General features: G+C 40.3%; 1 long non-coding RNA gene across 4 annotated transcripts in view; it reads right to left on the bottom strand.

Moving 5' to 3' along the window:
* The window catches only part of LOC121503741, a 120613-nt gene that overhangs the window by 95221 nt on the left and 2971 nt on the right, over window positions 1-22421 (bottom strand). For all 4 annotated transcript variants that reach the window (XR_005991383.1, XR_005991384.1, XR_005991385.1 and 1 more), the window contains exon 2: window positions 21700-21771. This is a non-coding gene — a long non-coding RNA (uncharacterized LOC121503741). The remainder of the gene's footprint in view (window positions 1-21699; window positions 21772-22421) is intronic.

Raw genomic sequence — 22421 nt, 5'->3', positions numbered from 1 at the left:
ACTGGTACTAAGTTCAGGAGACCGCTAAACCGCATTTATTGTAACAAACAAAATTTACTTTACTACTATTTTACTACAATTTCATGCTGAAAAAGAGCACAGTGAACAACTAACTACCAGCTCCGTCAGCCAGAGAAATAGCACAAAGCAACACAGTAAAAGCAGAAAAATAGAAGTTGAATCATTTCATTGTTGATCAGTGAAATAGAATACTGATACAGATAATCTGCCAAATGCCTTAAACAGCCCCAAAACTTGGCCAGGCCAATAATTACTCAACCACTAACATACCTAATGCAGGCTATGGGACATTTATTCATTTATTTATTCTGAGTGAGCATTGGTTACCCTCATAAGTACACTGCTTGTATCCAAAATCAGTGTAAAAAGTAGTGTAAAATAAGTGGTCACTATCCCAGCAATACCACAAAGTATTAGTGCCGAGCTATGACAAGTGGAAACTGCTGTTTGACTGCTCTCATGCATGGCAGGCCGATAAAAGAAGCTCAACCAGCATGAATAAAGAACACAGGAGTTCAATAGTTTATATCTGGATGCCTTTTTACCAAAAGAGATGCTTTAAAAAAAAATGAACAAAAGGATTTAGCTATTAAAACGTAATTGTCTTTCAAATGATTACAGGTATGAGGCCATATGTACATTATTTTGTTTAGGCATACAAATATGTATCATTATTTTCCTGAAAAGGCAAAACTTTCATTCATCTACTGTTATTTTATCAGCTTTCTTGTCAAAATTTGTTTAGTATGAAATCAGTTAAAAGTGAAATTCTGCTTTCATTGTTTTTTTTGTTTTTTTTGTTTGTTTGTTTGTTTGTTTGTTTAGTTTTAAAATTACATTCATGTCTATGTGGCACCATCACTGGCTGTCAGTGAGACCCAAAGTAGTGTCTGAATTAGATTTTTTATTGTGCACTACAAGGTCCACTACAGACAGGTCCTTAAGCAGGGAGTAGGGGACAAGTGTTTGATTTCAGACAAACACTTGCACTTGCATGCCTTTAAGTCAACAGAGAAGTTGGAGAATATAATAAAGCAGCTGATGTTTATTTATTTGAAAAAAGGACACCTCAAGCAAACAGTTGTTATTGCGTAGGTGTGTATGTGTGTTATACAAAGTGTTAGAACCTCAGTCCGTGGCGTTGTGATATTTAAAGACTCTAGAAAGTGTGTAAACACAGCTGTGAAGGAGCACTGACACTCACAAAGGTGGCAAAGCCTGAGCCGTGACCTTGCAGCCGAGAGGGGTTTTTTAACGAGCCGCCTCACTGCCCCTGTGTTGTCGTGACCATATACACTCACTCACACAAATAGGCTCTGCAACACCAGTAAATCCAAGGCTTTCGGTATGCTTCTGAGGAAAAAATTAAATGGGATACATGTGGAAGTGAGGAGGAGAGACTTTACATAAAAAAATGTCCCTGTAGCAGCAAACACAGGCTATGCAAAAAAGCCTGTGTGTGATCACTCATTTCAAGACTGTCTGCATCAAAGATTGCTCTAGTGTGCATCAGTTTATTATGACTCATGTATGAGTCACAGTCAGGCGAGGACCTCTAGTGGTCCAAGTAATCCCAAAAGTAGCAAAAGAAAAAGTAAGATGACGTAGAGAGCAACAAGGTCCATTTGGGGGTGGCCCTCTGGTCAAAGAACAGGACTACATCCCAAGAGACCAGGGTTGCCAAAAGTATAGAATCAATACCTTGACACTTAAGTGACAATTAATTAACTTAACCTATGCATGTCACTCACATGCGTAAAACACGCAAGACTGTAAGAATGTTACAGTGATTTGTTACAGTGTTATACTTCCAATGATCAATAGTAGGGCTGGGGAATATATCCAGTATTATGATTTATTTTTAAACAAGATACGAGGTAGGACAATATTATCCATATCGATGTAGTTTATATTGGCTCGCCTGATTTACTGAAAACAGCCTTTTTGATACATTTATATGAACACAGCCTAAGCTTTCAAAGATACTTGATGTTATGATACCTTACAGACCTTTGTCATTCACTCCTGGCTAACCATCATTAGCTCCCTTAAGCTTGTTGTTTTGTCAGTCCTCATTTCTCTTCTCATATTCACTGATGAATGCACAAACGCACACAGACACGCAAGCAAACTTTCCTCTCCGTGTCTGCAGCGCACACATCTCTCCTACTTGAATACTGACAGATATAAGTAAAAGTTCATTTAGGAGAGACCAGTGACTGATTTAAAGATAACACTTCATTTTACATGTGTGATGATGAATCATATTTATGAACATAGATGTGACATTGAATTATTGTCAGAGTCTCTTTGGTGCTTGAACTCCACAAGGACATAACGTGAACAAAGGGTGTCTCCCCTGAGCAGCGGAAAGATCTATCCCCCCGTGGAGTCCAGACACTGGTGGTGGTGTCCATGACTGAAGAAGTCATCTTAGTCCATCTGAACGTGATGGACTTGTAGACTTGGTGGTGATGAGGAGGTGGAGGGTCGCTCTGAACCACGACATGAATGAACTGATGGAGGAGAAAGCCACATTTAAAAGGGGCAGCAGTGATATGATAGGCTAACAATGAGGAAGTAGGGCAGTGCTATTGGATAGGTGTGACCAGGTGATGTGAACAGCTGATTATGATGTGACAGAGAGCATGAATGAGGAAGAGTGAAATAGTGCAGGCATGAACTACTAAACCCACATGGAGAATATGGTCTTCCTGACTGAACTTACGCTAAGTTTCATACAGTAGAGGAAACACCAAGATTTTGAAAGACCAACAACAGACTAACAGCTAGTGATGCAGTAATTTACCATCCCATTAAACAAAAAAAATACAATTGTGTTTATCTGACGTCTCAACTCAAGTAAATACATTCTGGAAACCAATGTCACACTTCTATGGTAAAACGTCACACCACAATGATGCCAAGTTGGTTTGCAGAACTTAACTAATGCACTGCAGCCTTAAGGATAATATCCACATTCATCCGGTTGAATGAGCTGAAGTCACGCCCACTCTGGAAAAATACAAATGTCTCAAATTTTAAAAAAAGGCATGACCTGAATGGAGAAATCATCTGTCTGCTCTGCTGGACCTGTCAGCTCTCTGTGTCCGCCACCAGAGGAACAATCACATTGTCATGACAGGCAGACAGTTAAGAGATGAAAAGTCTCAGTTTATTTTTCTCATCTTGTATTTGACATTTCAGGTGATCTTATATTTTCTGATTTATGTGAAGTTAAGTCTCTCTCCAGTTTATTGGATGTCTTTGTTAAGCTGGTGCTGAAAACACTCCATTTCCCAGATGTTGCTCTTCAAAATAAAAGTCTTCAATGATGATAAGCATTGGAGGCTTTTATTGTTATAGACCCGGTCTATCATCAGATGATTCACTAAACTTAGCATGGCAACGCTATCAGACACGAGGGCCTAAACAGTTTCTGCTGGAACAGTTACAGTCTGCTTCTTTTAATCCAGGACTAAATACAAGTGAAATATGGATTAAAAAAACACCTTCAGCAGCAAAGATGTTTGTTCCTGCTGCATCTGGTCCAAGTAAAATATAGACGAGATCCAGCGATTAGCCTCTGATCTTACCAAGAGACAGAAGCTGAGGACCAAATCTACGGTTTCCTGGCACAAATCTCTTTGTTACGAAAATGTTAATGATCCGTGGTCCGCTGTGGGAAATTTACCTCACAATGAACTAAAAACACAGCATGTAGCTGGCTGGTAACTTTCAATGAAGACAGTGACTTCAACTAACAACTGACTGTAGTTAGATGAACTGCATTGTGATTTTATATATATATTATTACATATAATATATATGTATTATATATATATTTATATTGTAGTGTTTAGGGGGGTGGGATAGTTCCCCACAGGGACAGGTGATTTTATGGGCTACTATATTTGTCCTGCCCAAATTAAACCAAACCAGGAAAGAGGTGAAAAACTTTCAAATGGTCTAAATAAAAAAGGCAGTCACACATAGATCTCAGTGTCTTCACATGTTTACAGCAACCTTATTCCAATATATCCAGTGTGTCAAGACAAATATTTTGGATTTCAATTTACAGGCACTATAACTCATGTATGCAGCAAATGTTAATCTCATTCACACTATTTAGCCTAAGCAAGCAGAATACTTTCTTTAACCAGAACTAAAAAAAACGTTTGTGAACGAACAAATGGTATTAAATGCTTATTCTACCAAACTGCTATTGTTTCACAGACACATATCATTTTGACATCTAGTTATGAAGACCTGTTGGCTTCTACTGAAAATGAGTTAAAAAGAGGAAACTGGGCATTAGGGCTGAACAATTTGTGAAAATAATCTAATTTCAATTTTTTTACCCAATAGTGCAATTGCGATTAAATATGTGATTATTTCTCAAGGTCCTCATCTCATGTATTTTCCGACTAAAACAAGCAATAAGTCTTTCTAAACTATAACCAACACAATATTAGTTTAAACTAGGGCTGGACAATTTTGAAAAAAAAAAATAAAATACAATTTTTATGATTTTGACTCATTTTGCAAATTGGATATGAACTGTTGTATTAAAGGGAATGATAATATTATATTATTCTCATATTTAACAAGAAAAACATTTAAAAAAGGAAGAAAATAGGATTTTTTTGGACACCATTTCAAAAATATGTCACTAGAATGATCGCATGATATGTAAAACATAACGTTTCTGCTGCAAAAAAGTTTTGAACCAAAATTTTGACACAAATTTCAGGTAAAAGAAATACTGTACTTTCTGCAAGTGGAAAATTGCGTGTGGCCATATTGCGATTAAATCTAATTTGCGGGCGCGCCGGTAGTCGAGTGGTTAAGGTTCATGCCATATACGCAGGCGACCCGGGTTCGAATCCGGCCCATGGCACTATCTCCTGCATGTCTCTCCCCGCTCTCTCCCCTGTTTCCGACTCTAGCCACTGTCCTATCAAAATAAAGGCCAAATATAAATCTTTAAAAAAAAAAATTAAAAAAATCTAATTTGCGATTAATTGCGCAGCCCTACTGGGAATATTTTCCTATTATTTTAAAAGTAAACATAGATATCCAGATAATGGTGATTTCTTTTTCTTGTAAGATTTTTTTTGGGGGGGGGGCTTTTTTGGTTTTATTAGATACAGGAGGGCGGTAACCTTGCAAAGCAGATGGATACGCCCATTTCCTTGTTTTCACTGTTGAATCCATCTTGTTAAGCTCCCATCTGAACCGTTTGGGCCTGGTTAGAAAGTGACAGGACCAATTGGCAACGAAGTGCAGTACTTTCAGGCACGGCAGAGTCGTGACGTAAACAAGCAGCAGCAAGAGGGGGTACAATTATGGCGGAAGAGATTAGCATGGATGCTGCTAAAGCATACGTTTTATCAGAACTTGACAACAATTCTTCGTTAACAGAACAACAAAGAACAGCAGGGAGTTGTTTTCTTTTCAAAAACGACAAACGTTGTGTCCTGACATGTCTATAGTCGCCATAGTTTGCGTTATTCCTCGGTAGCTGCGCACCCTTATAGAGGCTACATCATGTGTTTTGTTGCTCTGATTGGCCGGTAAAGATGTGACAGACAGAACGTTCATCCAATCACACTCCAAGTTTTTTTCAAAGCCTCTGCCCTTTCCCAAACGCTTAGTATAGAAGGTTTTACAGATGGAAGTGTGAAACAAATCCATCTGGCATGTCAGGTTAGGAGGGCGGTGGATAGACTCGAAAACATGGACAGCAGAGTGGGGAGAGACATGCGGCAAAGGGACACAGGCCAAAATCAAACCCTGACCACCCGCCTACATGGGACGCGTCTTAAGCCACTCAACCATCTGCGCTCCCCATATTGACGCTGTCCAATATGGAGAATAAACACTTAGTGTTTTTAGAAAAGTACTATTTAAAAAACACTGATTGCTTATCCTTTACTAGTTGACAAATATAACACTCTCTCCTACCATTTCAATGTAGTCTTTTGTTACTGTAACATAAAAATCCACCTAAATACAGTAGCTGCTTTGAGGATAATTTGTTACATAGTCAGGATGACCTATTAACAGGAACACTTGCAGGTACAGCAAAGTTAGGAAGCATTGGAGTCCCATGGTGATAGGAGTATCAGTATTGAAGTAGGTTAAAACAAACCCATGTGGTTCAACAGGACTTGCAGCTAATTTCTTATACCACATGGTGCAACCAAATGTAACCCAAAGCCACAACGAGACCACCAACATCTACATCTACATCCAGTGAGCATAATAGGGCTAATTACTACAAAGACTTCTCACAGAGGAAAACCTCCACGTGGGAGTTTTGTCAGGCTTAATAAAGTCTCCTTACACTGTCACAGTACTGTTGAGAAGGATGGTTAAACTTAGAGCTGTCTGTGAAGCTGTCCCTGAGCAGTGGCAGCCATCTGACGGGGGATCAGCGTAGTGTGGGTTCTGTGAGGCCTCTGCTCCACACAGCGACAAAAAGGAGGAGGAGGAGGAAGGGGCAGCAATGGGGCTCAGCCCGCCACTGAAGACTTTGACACTAACATAATCACCGATAATTGATTCAGCTGGTGAGGAAGGTGTTACATTAAAGGATAAAAACGGCAGCAGCGGTGGGAGCAAAGCATTGGGGCTTAATGTGAGCTGATGGAGCTGACGCCACCTGTCACATGCCTTCTAATCACACAAGAAGTGAAGATTTCTGAAGACGTACACATATCATCAAATCACTATCAGCCCAGAGACGCTCAGAAACCCTCAAAGGGGCTTTGATCAGCGGCAGTCCACAGAAAGTAAAAGGGGTGTGCAGGCCAAGGACAGCAGGGAGACGGAGGAGGATGGAAAGAAGACAACCATCCTTTGCTTTTGTAGGACAACCCTGAAATATCACAGGACATGGCATCAGTTTATCATAGGCAATAACCTTGTATAGACCAGTGACTGTAATAAATTCAGACAGATCTAATTTTACTTTCATGTGATTTTATTCCATTTTTGTTTAACATGATGCCATTCCACTGTGTTTTATCTGAGGATCTGGTTATTCTGTCTGCTTTCAACACTGCGTATTTGGGGTTTTCACAGATTTTTTTTTTTTTTCGGTTAAGCTTCACACCAAACTTAATTTCAACTAAGTCTGCATGAATAGCATGTTTACCAGTTTTCCTTGAATGACACTGGTCTGCAGCACATCAAAAGACTACTAGCAATGAAAATGTTTATCTATATCAGTTAAGAGGAAGCCTTATGCAGATTGTGAAACTGTTTCATTCAGTGTTACTTGGTCCATTTTTAGAGGGGAGAATTATTCTAGGGTTGGGTCAGTTGGGTTAGGATTACTGAAATTGTAACTGAAAATGGGACAGCATATAATAAAGAGGAAAGCTGGGAATACAAGAAGAGGTTTTCAAGTGCTTGTGGCTGGAACAAAGACAGGCATTTTAAAAGGACAGTTTTTACAACTGAATGATGTAATCCAGCAATAACAGTAGCTCGGCTGTGCATGTGGATGTTCTACTGACAATATGCTCATTTAAAGACCAGCTAAGAAACAAGCTAAGCTAACATTAACTGCAGCTCAGTCACAGTACCCACAAACATTGTGTTTCTACCAAAAACATTAAAAGAGACTAAGAATATTATGTAAATTAACTATATTTGACTGCTTAAAACCTTTAAACATTTAAATTGGAGATTTTACCTTTGTGGATGTTTAGGTTAGGTAGTAGAAACGGTTCAAATTTGGTCATCTAAGAGAAGTGAAGTGCAATTTTGAGATCCACTTTCTAAAGTTTACACTCTTTAATAGCCCTGTCTTTGCTCAGTGTGAAACAAAGCAGCAAGATGATATTATCAAAAGGATTTAACTCAAAAACAGAAGAGATACATGATCTTATCAGCATGATAGTGTATCGGTAGAAATGGGGGGAAGACAATCCCACAACCAGTTTATTGAGGACCACAGCCTCTGTATATGGGTGCCCACTCCACCCACCAAGCTGAACGAGCACCCTAAAAAGTTTCATTATCTGTACCATCATTTATGAAAATTTCAACTGATATTTACAACAGATATATCAGCTGTAATTATAAACCATTTTAAGTACTGGCTGTATGTACCAAAAGGTTTACAGTTTCAGGAGAGACCGACTAACATCAGCTCAAGTCTTTTTCTTTGTCCATCCTTTTTCCAAAGAGTGGCTTTGAGTGCTGACGTTTTAGGTCTTGATACAGCTTCTGTGCAGATATCTGCCTATCAGTTATAAGTAAAAATCCAATACAGCACATCCCTAGAAAAAGGAGTCACTGAAGGGTCTCCTGCATGGACTTTTTATCATTTCATAGGCCTATTTACATTAAATACTACTTCTAATACTGAATATTCTGGTAATTTCAAATACATGCATTTGCAACCATATATCCATTCCTTCCTTTTATTTTCTGTATGAGCTTTACAATATAAAGAAAGAGCTGCAGACTAAAAATAAAGGCAGCCAGTGCAGGATGCTCAGAAGTTAATCTTTTTGTTATTAGCTTTGTATTTACTCTGCACTTGCAGTAATGAAAAAGGGGCATAACAGCCAGGTTATATTGCAGGAACACTTAAGCTAATTCTATTCTTATAAGCTTTTAATAAAATGACTGCTTTAATGTTTCAAAGGGTAAATTTTAACAAAGAGCCAACCTGTGGACAAGACTTTAAAGGTCCATGTGGCTATTTTAAGGGTTAATAATCATATTTAACCTGCTCCATCTGTGATCTGATCTGTGTTTCTAAATGTTGATCCTACCTAGTCACCCTCACAGCTTTGTTATTAACAAGTAATGGAGACACATGAGGTAAGTCTAGTAGCGGGGACTGGGCTGTGCTTCTCTGCTGAGTGAACTGATGAAGACGGAGGGCTCCCTGTAGCCTTACAGTCAGAGCGCTGATAAATCGGCCCGCCTCCATCCTTTCCCCAACTGCAGGAAGTGTGTTCATGAGAATCAGCATGGACGCCTTCTAGACTGAAACTGACAATATTAAGTGGCAGTGTGACCGTTTTCATGAACACGGGGAGGCCGAGAGCACCGAGGAGCACCAAGGCCTCTATTATGTCATCCAACGGATTCTGTCCTCCGCTGCACCGCCTGAATCCTCTTTCCCAAATTAAAGGTTGCTGAGTACAAACAGCATGAGACAGACACACAAACACACATTTCCACCTTCTGCCGCAGACGTAAACACACATTGCCTCGTGTCGAAAAAAGTGGCGGGGAGGAGATCAAAGACTTTACAGATGTTTAACAGAAGCATAGGCGCTCCTTCAGAGGTGCACTGCAGGGGTCGGAAATCTTCCAGAGGAGTGAGGGAGGAAAGACGGATAAAAACTGAGTAATGGCAAATAAGAGGGGGAAAGGGGAGCAGTGAAAGCCGCAGGCTGAAGACAGTAGGGAGAGAAAAAGAGGAAGACGGGGATGACGATTAAGTGAGAAAATGCAAATGAGGAGGCTGCCGAGCAAAGTGGAAAGGAGAAAGAACGTGAGAGATGACTATAGGGACCGTTGGAACATAATCTAAGGAGCAGAACAAAGCTGACAATGAAAAAGTGTCTGTGCGTGTATGTGGGGGGTGCACAGGAGGAAATGGCAACGCATGAGACATGACGGGCACACATCACAAAGCCTTTTTCCTGTTAAAATGAGCCGTATGCTTTCTCACATGTCCTTCAAAATGAAGTGCTGTGGACATCACAGCACAGTGAGTTCCAAGAAAGAAAACGCATGAGACACAAAAAAGAAAAGATGAAGAGGTAAAAAAGACAGAGGTATAACAACAGGAAGATGACCCCTGGAGAGGCAGCCCTTGGCATCTGTTTGTCAGAAAGCAGAAGCACAGGGAGGAAGAGGAGTGCAGGCAGCAGACTGGGGGGTAGCTCCTTTTCTCAGCCGCAGCTGGAGGCTAAACTTTAGCTCTCCAAGCAGCCATCAGGGAGGAAAAAGGCCTCGATGAGGGGTCAAACACAATGGACGACCAAAACAAAACTTACACGCACATCATGAGAGGAGCCCAGCATCCCAGGATGTCAGATGAGAATGGATCCCTGGGAAACGCAGCAGCCTGAGCACACAAACATCATAGACACAATCGCCATACAGCGGTGTCAGCCTCCTCTTCATGAATATTCATCCGCCTCATTAACACTCAAGTGGGGGAACACAGCATATTGCATGAGTCTTCCGTTACTCAGAGAGGGGTAGAGAGAGAGAGGAAAGGGGAGGAAGAGACGGGACACATGGCTGCTGTAGAGGATGCAAAAGGGAAGAAAGAGTGACCGAGTGAGACACAGCTTTCTTTTCATTGCAAGCAAAGTTTTATTAAATCTCATGAGTAGAGGCTAGGGGAGTGGGAGGGGAGGTCCTATATTGTTCCGGGAGCTGATACCCTCCTGTCGCCTTTCCTTATGAAGCCAGTCTACAGTGGTTGTGAAAGCAGCGTCAGCAGCAGGGACAACACAGCAGGAGTGCAGGAAAGGGAATTATAGACCATTTTACCCTGCAAATCCTACGGCAATAAAAGCTTCAAAACAGCTGCAATTTTTCTGCTAATGCCTGTGTGTTTACACCGAACTGTAGGAGATGTGTGTGAATACACCTTAACACAAGCTGCAGACGTTCAAGCAACCTCCCTGTCCTTGTTCAGTGACAAAACGGAACTCATTCTTGTAAGAAGACACTGATTCTGTGTCACACGCTTTCTCCCTGCAGCAGATGCACATGCCGACAGATATGACCACACATGGAGAGAGGATTATCTTCTCTTTATGTTGTAATGCCAGTGAGTCTCTTTACAGGAACTGCAAACAAGGGAAATCTCCCATCCTGCAGCTGTGTCCTCAGAGAGTCTCTGGAAAGTGTAGACTCTTATTTCCTCGACTTTTTCCTCTACAGCTTTGGCTATAGGAACAGCTGAGGCAAAGTCAGACAATGCCCCCAAATTTTTGCCCCGTCAGAGTCACTCCGGTCCTTTAAAGGGCACTGACAAAAACCAGCGGTACAATAATTGGACCCAGTCTGTGGAAATCAATACTGCTGCTTACATCAGGGGCCCCCACCAAGGGCTATTTCATATTCCTCCTTCTACCATTTCTGACAAAAAAAACCCTTCAATTTCAGAACGGTATGAACTATCGATTTCACAGCCGCGACTCTCTCTCTGCCGCCTCCTGTCCTCTCTCTTTGCTAGTCCCCTCGTGCTGACACCAAACTCCTTTCCAACTCTCTGCAAAAGGAAGCAGGAGTTTTCAGGAGGGAGGAGTGCTCCTTACATGTCATCGTCCCAATTTTTGACCATGCAAATTCTCTACAAGTGGCTTCTCATGCCTTCATCTCAATTGGTTTGAGGCAGACGTTTTTCAACAAGAGAAGTTTCACCCACTTGGTAACATGAAAATGAACTATATAAATTCATTTTCTTCAAATTTCTGGGAATTTCTGAATGTAACAAAGGAGCTTTTTTAGATGCATCCATATACCTTTGCTGTTCTTTAAATACCTAGCTTTCTTTTGTCATGCGTTCAGGGTCATGTGTTCAACTTTTCAACCCTGAAGAGTTGCATTCATTGAAACATGCTAAAATCAGGTACAAAATGTGGTAAACATGAAAAATTATCTTCAGTGACACAGCAAAGTGCAGTGTTTGCAGTATGATGAAACATTTACATCAACACATTGGGACTTTGAGGGAATGCATCCTACTGTCCACAATAACGCCCCTGCCAGAAAAAAACAGCTGAACTCACATTTGCTTTTCAGGAAAATTCATAATTTTTTCAAATATTTTAAACATATTTTGGTTTTTGATTTGAGTTCAGAGAGAACCCTTTCCCCCTGGATCCTATCAAGAAACCCAGCAGGACAGAAGCTGATCACTTCAGCCAGGAATGCACAAAAAGAAAGGAGAAGAATTGTGTTACTGCTGAGTCACTTGAAATTAGGTATGCAAAGTACAGTATGAATATCTGGTTATTCATACAATTATTAAAGTCTAGTTTGATACTTAGAGAAGGCTAGAAGAATAGCTAACATCATAGATAACACGACAAAATATTTTTAAAAATCTAAATCTAATCTAAGCTCCCTGGGTTAGTCAAGCAGCATGCTTTGACTTTCCAGGGAGCGCACAGCTGGAAAACCCCATAAGGAGGATACATTTATGACAATGCATACGCAATACAATAAAGTAGTTCAAAAACAGGGTGCAATAGGCTTTATGCTACAAAGGAGGAGGCTGGGGTGGTGGAGGTAAAGCTTTGCCTGCAGCAGCAGTGTGGTGCATCAGCATGAATGCAAGCAAGGATCAGTGAGACATACATTATATTGAAATACACCGCTGTGTTGAGAGAAAGACCTGTGATTGGCTGTGGGATTTTGGAGGTGATAACTGGGGAATGTAAAGAACTGAATGCACTGGGCCAAAAAAATCCATCTGATCTCTAAGTCTCTTCTGAGGCATCCAGAACTTGACTGATCATTCCAGGACCAGGATCAAGCATGATGAGGAAGATTTCAGTTTCTTCCATCCTGACTGTGGAATAAACCATCAGAGAACCTGAGGTTTTCTACATCTGATTTTTATTTTCAAAACTGGTCTTAACACATTTTTATTTACTGCTGCTTCTTTAAGTTCCATCACTTCTTTTAAACAACTTTTAATTTAAAAAACATATATTTTCAATAGATATAAAACTTTAATGGGCTTTGAGAATGACCCTTTTTGCTAACATGTTGTATTTTAATTTTTCAATGAAATTTAATAATTATTTCAACAAACTGCAAAGAAATATATTAGTCCTTTTTTGTTATATTCATTTTAGTGCTGTCACAATTCTCGATTCATTTTGACTAAAAAATGTATGCTGATTAATCGCACCCTGACGCCACAACCAGCTAAAGCACCTTGGCAACTTTGGAACACATAAAATTTCTCAGTGCTCTTTATTTGTATGATTTTATGGATAAAATCCATGTTCTACAGATCATCCTAGTGCACAATCTGCCCCTGGTCTCCTTCTCTACTAGTTGAGAGTTTCGATGTTAATCAGAAACATGGCTTTCTGATTGTTTTACTGTTACCTTTAAATCTAAAAGTAATGCAGTCTTCTTCAAATTATAAACACATGGAATTAATGGTGGTTAATTAATTTCAAAGTCTATAATTAGTATGATTATTTTTTGTAATTGACTGACAGCACTAATCTATTTTGTATTTTAAATCTATAAATAAAGTTGTCTTGCCCTGCTTAATGTTTATGTAAATGAAGAACTTTCAAAAACATGCTGAAATCAGAGTCAAAAATCGATAAAAACCAGAGTGGGGATTGAAATCAATTTAAATCAAAATCATATGCAACCCTTAATAAAATAAAAACTGAACGAGAAAAGACATGACATGTTGGGCTGCAGTGGGCTGCAACTATCATAATCATAATAAGAAAATGTTGCCGTTATTTTAACATAAACTGGACTAATTGTCCATTTTCAATCTGCAAAAAAGGAAGTTTGGCTTCTTACAATAACACCAACACCAACTTATTTTTCATTTTCAATAGTGCAGTTCACTTCAAAATCTCCTCTAAATGGTGAAAATCAAAAATGAAGGGATGCAAATCCTGCTACAATGAAACCAGCAAACGTTTGAAGCAACTTGTTTTCATTTCCTTTGACTAAAAGATACATGTACTAGTTCCTAATGTATCACACCAACCTCAAGCAGCTTTCTTTGTTCATCCAAACTCCATCAGATCAAATTTTGATTTTGTTATTGCTGACATTCAACATCTAAACTCTAGTTTGTGACTTTATAGCTGAATGTCCTGGAAACACTGTGGTTTTTATTGGAGCCCTTTTTCAGACTGGGCCCATCTCCACTGTGTATAACACATCACTCCCACTGCCTTCAACATTTTAGTTAAACCATTACACCCATCTCAACTGCCAAATCACAGAGCTGAATCTGGTAATCAACCCACTGGGATGGGTCACCATTTTTCAAGCTTGAATGCCAAATGATATCTGCAAACTTGAATCTACTTTTGGGCAGTGGCACATAAAACAAACAGCGAGTCATTAATTCATATTCACATGGCTTCTCTGGGTCACGAGTTGTGCAGAGCAGCCTGGCAGAGACAGGGGACCTGACCAGTTCAAATCACAGGTCCAAATCCAGCGTGCATGCATGATTTAAACACATCTAAATGGCAGATGGCAAGAGAGCTGGCTCGTGTCTGCCTCTGAGACAGAAGTGGTGATGTGGGGGAAGTGAGGGCGGGGCTGCATATTAGAGTGACGAATGGCTCGGCTTGTCTTTAAGATTACTTTTCCTCTTAAAACATTCACTTCATCTGTGTCAGTCCTGCTCCAAAGTTGTTATTGGAAAATAGGAAAGGTGGAAAACCATTCGATGCCGGGACTGTCTGCATCAGTCACACGCTGACACACACATACACAGAAAATACATTTCATCCTCCATATCCGAAACAGCCAATAGCACTGGCAGGCATTTGCGACCTCAATCCATATTTCAATTTCTCTCCTCTCATGCAAACTAATTCGATACTTGTTGCCTTCCCTCACAAGCAATCGGCAACGTGAGAAATGAGCTTCTTCTCATGCCGCATCTATAAAAGGCCCAATCAGAGACATTTTTTGAGTGGGCCTCTGCCTATATCAATTATGTTTTTGCAGTCCCGCACAGGCAGATTCTTGGAACTAGCTTTAGAGGATTAAAAATCAGTGCTTTGTAGATTCTTCATCCAAAATGCAAATCACTTTCCTTCATGTTTTGTGTACTTTAAATGCATTCAGCCTTTCAAACTTCTGTTTTGCATGACACACTGTCAGAGCTAAAGCCAAGAGCATAACTTTTCACATTTAAACAAATCAATTAAGTGTACCTGTGGTGTTTTTAAGCCTTAGTCAAAATACAATCATATTTGGACCTGCAGCAGAATATCACTTAGAAAGCCTTAAACTTGGAAAAGCAGCCATTCATAGTTATTGCCAAAAAAGATATTTTGCTACTGACAAGCTCAGATAATAATTTGAATGGTCTGTCTATATAACAGAAATGATACAGACATGTTGTGCTCAGATCCCAGATCCCTGTCACAGAAACGATTATTCTGGTTTATACAATTCAAGGGCTTTTGGTCTACATTGGCCACTATCTGCTACATTTTGGTTTTGTATTGTTTGGTGGGTTGGTTTCTTGGTTTTGTTTTTATATTTGTCCTGGTGATTTAAATAAATTCAATCAAATGTAGAAAATGTGAAGAAAAATCTTAGTCAGGTAGTCTATCCTCCAGGCAAATTACTCTTTTTATCAATGCAGTCTGGCGTATCTAAAGAAAGCATTGTTACAACTGTTTCTTTGTTCTGAAATCATGTTCTCTTAAAAATAGTCACCCATAATCAGTAGTCATTACCTCCACCAAGGAGGTTATGTGATCGGATGGGTTTGTTCGTTTGTTAGTTTGTTTGTTTGTTAGCAACATAACTCAAAAAGTTGTGGACGATTTTGATGAAATTTTCAGGAAATGTCAGAAATGGCATAAGAAAGAACTAATTAGATTTTGGGACTGATCCAGATCACCGTCTGGATTCAGGAATTTTTTTTAAGGATTCTGTACTATTGGGAGATAGGTCTGCACTGTTACCACTTTACACCAGCAGAGAGCGGACATGAGTAACTTCAATCCCAGCAGCATTTTGGGTGTGTTTCTATTCAAAGTTTTGGAGTTTATAGAGTTTGAAAGACGCACGAGACGAATCGGAGTACAACAGAGAGAAAGACAGTGAATTGTAGTGAGAATACTCAGACTGCTGGGAGGAATAAAGGAATATTCACCCTCTGCTATGACTTCCAGTCATCGAGTGAGACCATTGGTGAGACTGTCAGTGCATCTGTTGGCACCAGCAGGCAATGCTTCCACCATGACAGTCCACCCATAGTGAAGCCAATGCTTTGCCTCACCGTGGTTCCACCCCACCAGGGAGGGAGCAATCGGCGAATGCAGTGGTGGGAGGTACATGGGGACGGATCCAGGAATTTTTTAAAGGATTCTTCACTATTGGGAGATACGGCTAATGGCGGAGGTGCTTTTCAAGTTATGTTATGGTTTTAGAAGGGTTTGAGGTCAGGGCTTTGCACGGGTCTTCAAGATCTTTCATCAACCATGTCTTTATAGTCCTTGCTTTGTGCACTGGGGCATAGTCATGTTAGTTAGAAAAGGGCCTTCCACAAACTGTTGCTACAAAGTTAAATAGCATTGTCCAAAATGTCCTGGTATGCTGAAGCATTAAGATTGTCCTTCGCTGGAGATAGGGGCCTAGCCCAAACCCTGAAAAACAGCCCCATACTATTATCCCTCCTCCACCAAGCTTCACAGTTGGCACAAGGCAGTCAGGCAGGTAATATTCTCCTGGTTTCTGCCAAACCCAGACTTGCCCATCTGACTGCCAAACATAGGAGCGTGATTCATCACTCCACAGTCCAGTGTCGGTATGCTTTACACCACTTAATCTAATGCTTGGTACTGGACTTGGTGATGTGAGGCTTTCATGCAGCTGCTCAGCCATGGAAACCCGTTCCATAAAGCTCTCACCGCACAGTTTTCGTCCTTACATAAAAACCAGGGGAGGTTCAGAACTCTACTATGGAATCAGCAGAGTGTTTGAAACTTTTACGCATCATGCATCTTAGCAGTTGTTGGCCCACTGTGATTTTACGTGGTGTCCTGCTTTGTGGCTGAGTAGCTTTTGTTCCTAAAAACTTCCACTCAGAGAATGATGAAATTTTATGAATCGTCTTATTGCAAAGGTAGCATCTATCACCACACCCCACTTGAAGTCACTGATCTCTATATCCCAAATATCTGCAAAAGAAGACTGCATGAACGTGCTTTATTTTATACACCTATGGCAACGGGTCTGATTGAAACACCTGCATTAAATAATTAACAGGTGTGGCCAAATACTTTGTATATATGGTGTATAAACATAACCTGACACGCCAGATGGATGTGTTTCACACATCCATTTTTAGCTGAATTTCCATTTATTCTCTTAATAAGGCTCATTCTACTCCTTTGCAGATTCTGCAATGGATTTCTGACAAGTGAATGATTTCCGATGACTTCCTCCTAACTGACCAGCTTGTCATGCACTAGCTGCTGTTGTACTACACCATAAAAACCTAAAAAGACACACATCTCGACATCCCCCTTCTGCAACAGCTTTAACGAAACAACTACCCTTAAGCACACAGCCAAATAAGAATAGGAGTGTAAATAAATACAGCAAAAGGCAAGCTGGCTGCAGAGGAGTCAGACTGAGAGGTGGAGCAGAGCAGACACAGCTTTGGTGGACAGTTTATTATTGATCCTTGCATTCTGTCCTCCAATTTACAGCTGCAAATGCACAAACTTGTGTGCAAGCGTAGGCACGCCAACATACTTATTTGATTTTCTTGAAATAGGGAAAGATGAGTAACATCACCTGCTCTAAATCACTGGACTGGCTCCACTTTTCCTCATGACTCTTCGGCCATGTAAAGGGAGAAGCAGGCGGGTAATAGCGACAAATTTAGTGGCTTAAACAGCGACAGCTTTACGATGCCTGAGCGGCCTCTATGACTCCATTGCTGTCGGATTCTATTAGCTTGGTCTTCGCCGTGTGTTTCGATTGGCTCTTGGCCTATTCCCAGCAGTTACTGAAGCACCTCCCATAAATAAACCAAATGGCTGCATCTCGTTGTGTATGAAGGAGGGGGGGCTGTTGTGTAAAGAAAGATCTGACAGAGTGGTTGAGTAGTTTAATATTGAGCTTCGAGCTGAAAGGACACAGCCAAGCTGGAACACATCAGTGTGAGAGTTTAAATCTGACTAGTGTTTAAGAAGAAATACAGGCAGCCAAGCAAGAGAGGCACTCTTAAATCAAGACAAGTGGTCTCATTGCTCTCCAAACACACATCCACAGACACACATACACTCTCTTATAAACAAAAAGAAAAATGTGTCTATCCAGCAGCTGCCAGGTGGAAGTCTAAAAAAGGCCACCTGTCTAATAACAGTTTCTGATGTGTACAGCTCAGCAATATGAAACTGAGCATCTGGCCACTGCCCTCCAAACTGATCTTATTAACAGCTTGCAAATCTGTGTTCCTCTTTTTATCTGATTTATTTCGTTTTCCCTTTCCAAAAAGATAATTCTGTGTAAATCAATTCAGCCAATCATATCTTGAAGATGCAATGAGTTTTTCAGCCCATGCAGCTCTCAACAGCAGGACGTCAAGAAGCACACAGTGTTTCAATCAGAATAAGAACCATTTCTGTCGTTGTCCACCACAAACTATTAAAAAACAGCCCCTTGTTTTGAGAAAACCAGAAGCCCCCAGGGTAAAACAAAAACATGGAAAAATACTAGTTACAATTATTAGAATGCAGTTCTTGACATGCTGTGGCTGAATTGGATTTTTAATGGCTCTGAGATGATGGCCTTTAAAAAACATTTCATTGGACTAATGAAAATACAACATGAGTGTGCTGCAGTCTGCAGTGAGAAGAAACGCTGGAGTGGCTGCTCACACAATGAAATAGCAACCGTTTTAAAAGGTTATATCAAAATAAAGAGAACACAAGGACAGCTATGCAGCATTTGCTGTAGATTAACATTGTAATAATATAAGCCTACTAGAGAGGATAACTAGTGCATATATAATATGACTGCCAGGATATGAGCTGATTGTTTGGTACTATTTTAATGGTCTTATCAACAGAAGACATGTTTTTCATCATGCCAAGAACCACACAGGTGTAATTACTTCTCTTAACGAGGCACAGCCTAATCACAAAGCCAGTGAGCCAGCAGGCGCTGATGTGAGTGGGCTCATACACAGACTATATACGCACAAAGATGGAGGATCAACCTCCGCCTCCCTCCACTGTACAAAAGTGAATCCAAAACAGCCCTCACAAGCAACACTGACATATAATGCATTTAGAGCCACAGTCTATGGGATAGAAAGATTTGATTAAGGGAAGATGGTATCACTGTCCCACCTCTTTTCAATTTGACTTCTTAATTAGACAGCAAGGATCTCCCAGGTTGCAGAAAAATTGTCTTTCTCCCTTAGGGCCTATGTCCAAGTCAGGACAAACTCAGTTAAGCATTTTCAGTGCTTAGCAGAAAAGGGAAGGAGGTGCCTATGAGCCACATTTTGTCTGTCAGTTAAAAGATTTGACAACTTTGGCATTTTTTCATACATTTCTAGCTTGTAATTCAGGGATTTTTTAGGGATGCACGATAATTATCAGTACCGATAAATTATCGGCCAATATTGCATGTATTTTACATATTTTTATTATCCCAAAAATAAAATATTAACCAAAAAAATCCACTGATAATAAAGCCGTTTGTTTTCTTTCTCACGAGACTACACATTCCGAAACAGTGGCGCCATGGTACGTGAACCTCTGTTAAGCACCAGAGAAGAAGAGGAAGTGCTAAGAGGCTTACAACACAGTAGAGTTATTCAGTATTTAAGGGGAGGATAACACAACAGTGTTTGTAAAATAGAGTGGAAAGAAGTCCTTGAGTTTTAACACAATGAATCTTATAAGTTACTTAAAGGTCATTATCCTAACGACGTTCAAACGAAGCGGCAGTCACCTCTAGCCTCAGACCCGGGCATTAGGACCAAGCCAAAGGCTAATACCAGGCAAAGTGCTGATTCAGCAGGCGTTAGAAACTGCAGAAAGTTTGCCAGAGCCAAAAGGCGCAAGGTTAATAAAGACAAAATCAGTCTCATAGTCTCCTGATCCACTGCTGCTTTCATAGACGTATCCCTGCCTGCTCTGTCTGACGTGGTTTCATTCAGTCTGATCGATGTTAGGAACAGAAGTTTAGCCCCAGACCACGGTGTCCTTAACATTTTTAACCTATATCTGATACGACTTATATCAGTGCATATTTTCAATCTTTATTTAAAACATTAGCTCTCTATTTCTGACTTAAGCAGCAAAAAATAAAAGCCCAGACCCCCAAGCATCTCCATTGGTTAAGCATGACAGCCTGTTATCCTTTGCTTTCATGTCTGATTTGACACGAGTCAGCTGAATTCTTGTTTAGTTGATTGAAATGTCAGATTTGACCACTTGTCAAGATGCTTTAATTCATTTCAAGGGAAAGGGGGGAAACCTATGTCATCTGTTTGTGTACGTTGTCCTTTGGTACACAAATGTTTAACTAAGAAAAAAAAGTTAACTATAGTAACAGTTATTAAGTCAGAATAGGTCTTTGTTTTTTTTTTCAAGAACAAAGACCTATTCTGACTTTGTTTTATGAGAAAACCGAATGATGTTAGTTAGAATTACTTATAAATATCTTTGTTCAATACATATTAACCACTTCTTACCCCCAGATGTGCAGAAAAACATCAAATACACTTCTTTTGTTAAATCAACAATTACAAAAAAAATATATTGGTTTATCGGTGGTTGGCCATCAGGAGTAGGAAATTATCGGTTATCCGTATCAGTTCCAAAAAATACTTATCGTGCATCACTAGTTTTTTTCATTAAACTTTAAGAACTTAAATGTTTTTACCACTATGTTTTACACAGTTAACAGTAACAGGGCCTAAGCTTATACGCCCTCCACATACCCATCGTACAGGATATGTCACACATTCATCTGGGCAACCGCCAACTGAAAGTCAGAACATTTTGAAAATAAATCTCTCAGGGTGATTGGACAAACGTTCTGTCAGTCTTGTTCAGTATGGGCCAATCAGAGCACCAAAAAATATGACCTAGTGGGCATGCATAGCTCCAAAGTAAGCTCCCCATGGTAGCTGCTTCCTGGCTACAGCTGCTAACTATTACTGGGGACAGATGGTGAAACAAACTCATGCTGAAGCTGCCCGTGAGAAGAGCAAAAACATCTTTTTCACCAGGAACTGATTTGCAGCGTGACTCTTTTTTTTTCCTCTTTCATTAATAAAGAAATGCTGCCAAATTCTGCTAAAAGAGCCACTGTAGCAACATCTGAGCTAACCACTTTACCAGCAGCCACTGTATATACCAGCTCATAGTACACCTAAACCCAACCCATGACTACCACTCAAGCCAGTCAGGAGAAGAGCAAAATTATTCTTTTTCTCAAGAAAAGCTTTCAATGCAGGTCTTTGCTCGCTTGTACCCACCCCCTCGTCTTCAAATGCACCTATTGGTCTGGTCCATTCTCAGACCAGGCACAAACATTTCTGATCGGGGTGTGGCATGATAGATATGCCTGATGACAGACCTGGCCAGTCCATTTGCTTTGCAGGTCAGTATATGCCATCAGACTCTTGGAATTGTCTGTTTTTACCTCCTTTTTCTGTGATCCCATGCTGCCTCTTGAAGGAGTTGACTGCAGCACCTAGCCTGTGGCTGAACCACAACCACTCCAATGTCTTACAAAGACTGGCTGGCAATCTGTTCAGATTAACAGCCTTAGCTTTATCATTCAGGACGCAGTCATCCTCTCACCTGAATCTTTCTAACCCTTTTATAATGTTGTATCTGAAGAGGCCTTGGTGAAGCTGCTCGAATGCCCGGCTACGAGTTACCTGTTCTGAATGGAGCCCCTCACCTGCAGCTGCTCTTGGATAGCTCTGATAACAGGAAGCTCAGGGGGTGAGAGAGAGGAGCATGCAGCAGTGGGCTATCCAGACAGGGAGGGAACAAGCAAAGCAGGGGTACAGATATGTTAGTATCTGGTTGTTTCACAGTGTTATTATCTAAGAACTGAGAAATAACACATCCACACCTTGATCCAAAGATGTAGGATCTTGTTTGAACTTATGTGGTACTGCGCTGCTCTGCTAATACACAAATCTGTTTAATTCATCCCATTTATAATCTCAGTAAAAGCAGATGTTAACATCTATCCATGTAGAGCAGAGGACTGAGACAGCACTGTCTCATGGTCACTAAAACTTCGTCTTCATATCCTGACCTGTGACCTTAATTGCTGTTTAACTTGGTAAATGCACATTGCTTGCTGTCTGGAAGGAATTCATGCATGAAAACTGCACTGTGCAGGCTGAAATCAGTGGGTCAAGTTTACTGTAATTGTTGTCAAATAAAACTAAAACAAGTATCTGAAGTTATCTGTTAAAGGAAGGTGAACGCTGGTCATCTCTGAGTCAGTTGTTATTTCAGTATAAGATAATGAGGTTAAAATCATTTATTATGCTGCAAAAAGCTTGCCCTATTGATCTTTAAGTTCATCTAGACTACTAGGAGGGTGCAATGAGGACGCTGTCCCTGATGGGTTGAGTGAGGAAAAACATGCAGGTTTTTTCCCTCAAT

This window comes from Cheilinus undulatus, linkage group 21 (genome assembly GCF_018320785.1).
Source record: "Cheilinus undulatus linkage group 21, ASM1832078v1, whole genome shotgun sequence".
Taxonomy (NCBI): domain Eukaryota; kingdom Metazoa; phylum Chordata; class Actinopteri; order Labriformes; family Labridae; genus Cheilinus; species Cheilinus undulatus.
This window is presented reverse-complemented; position numbering and strand designations above follow the sequence as displayed.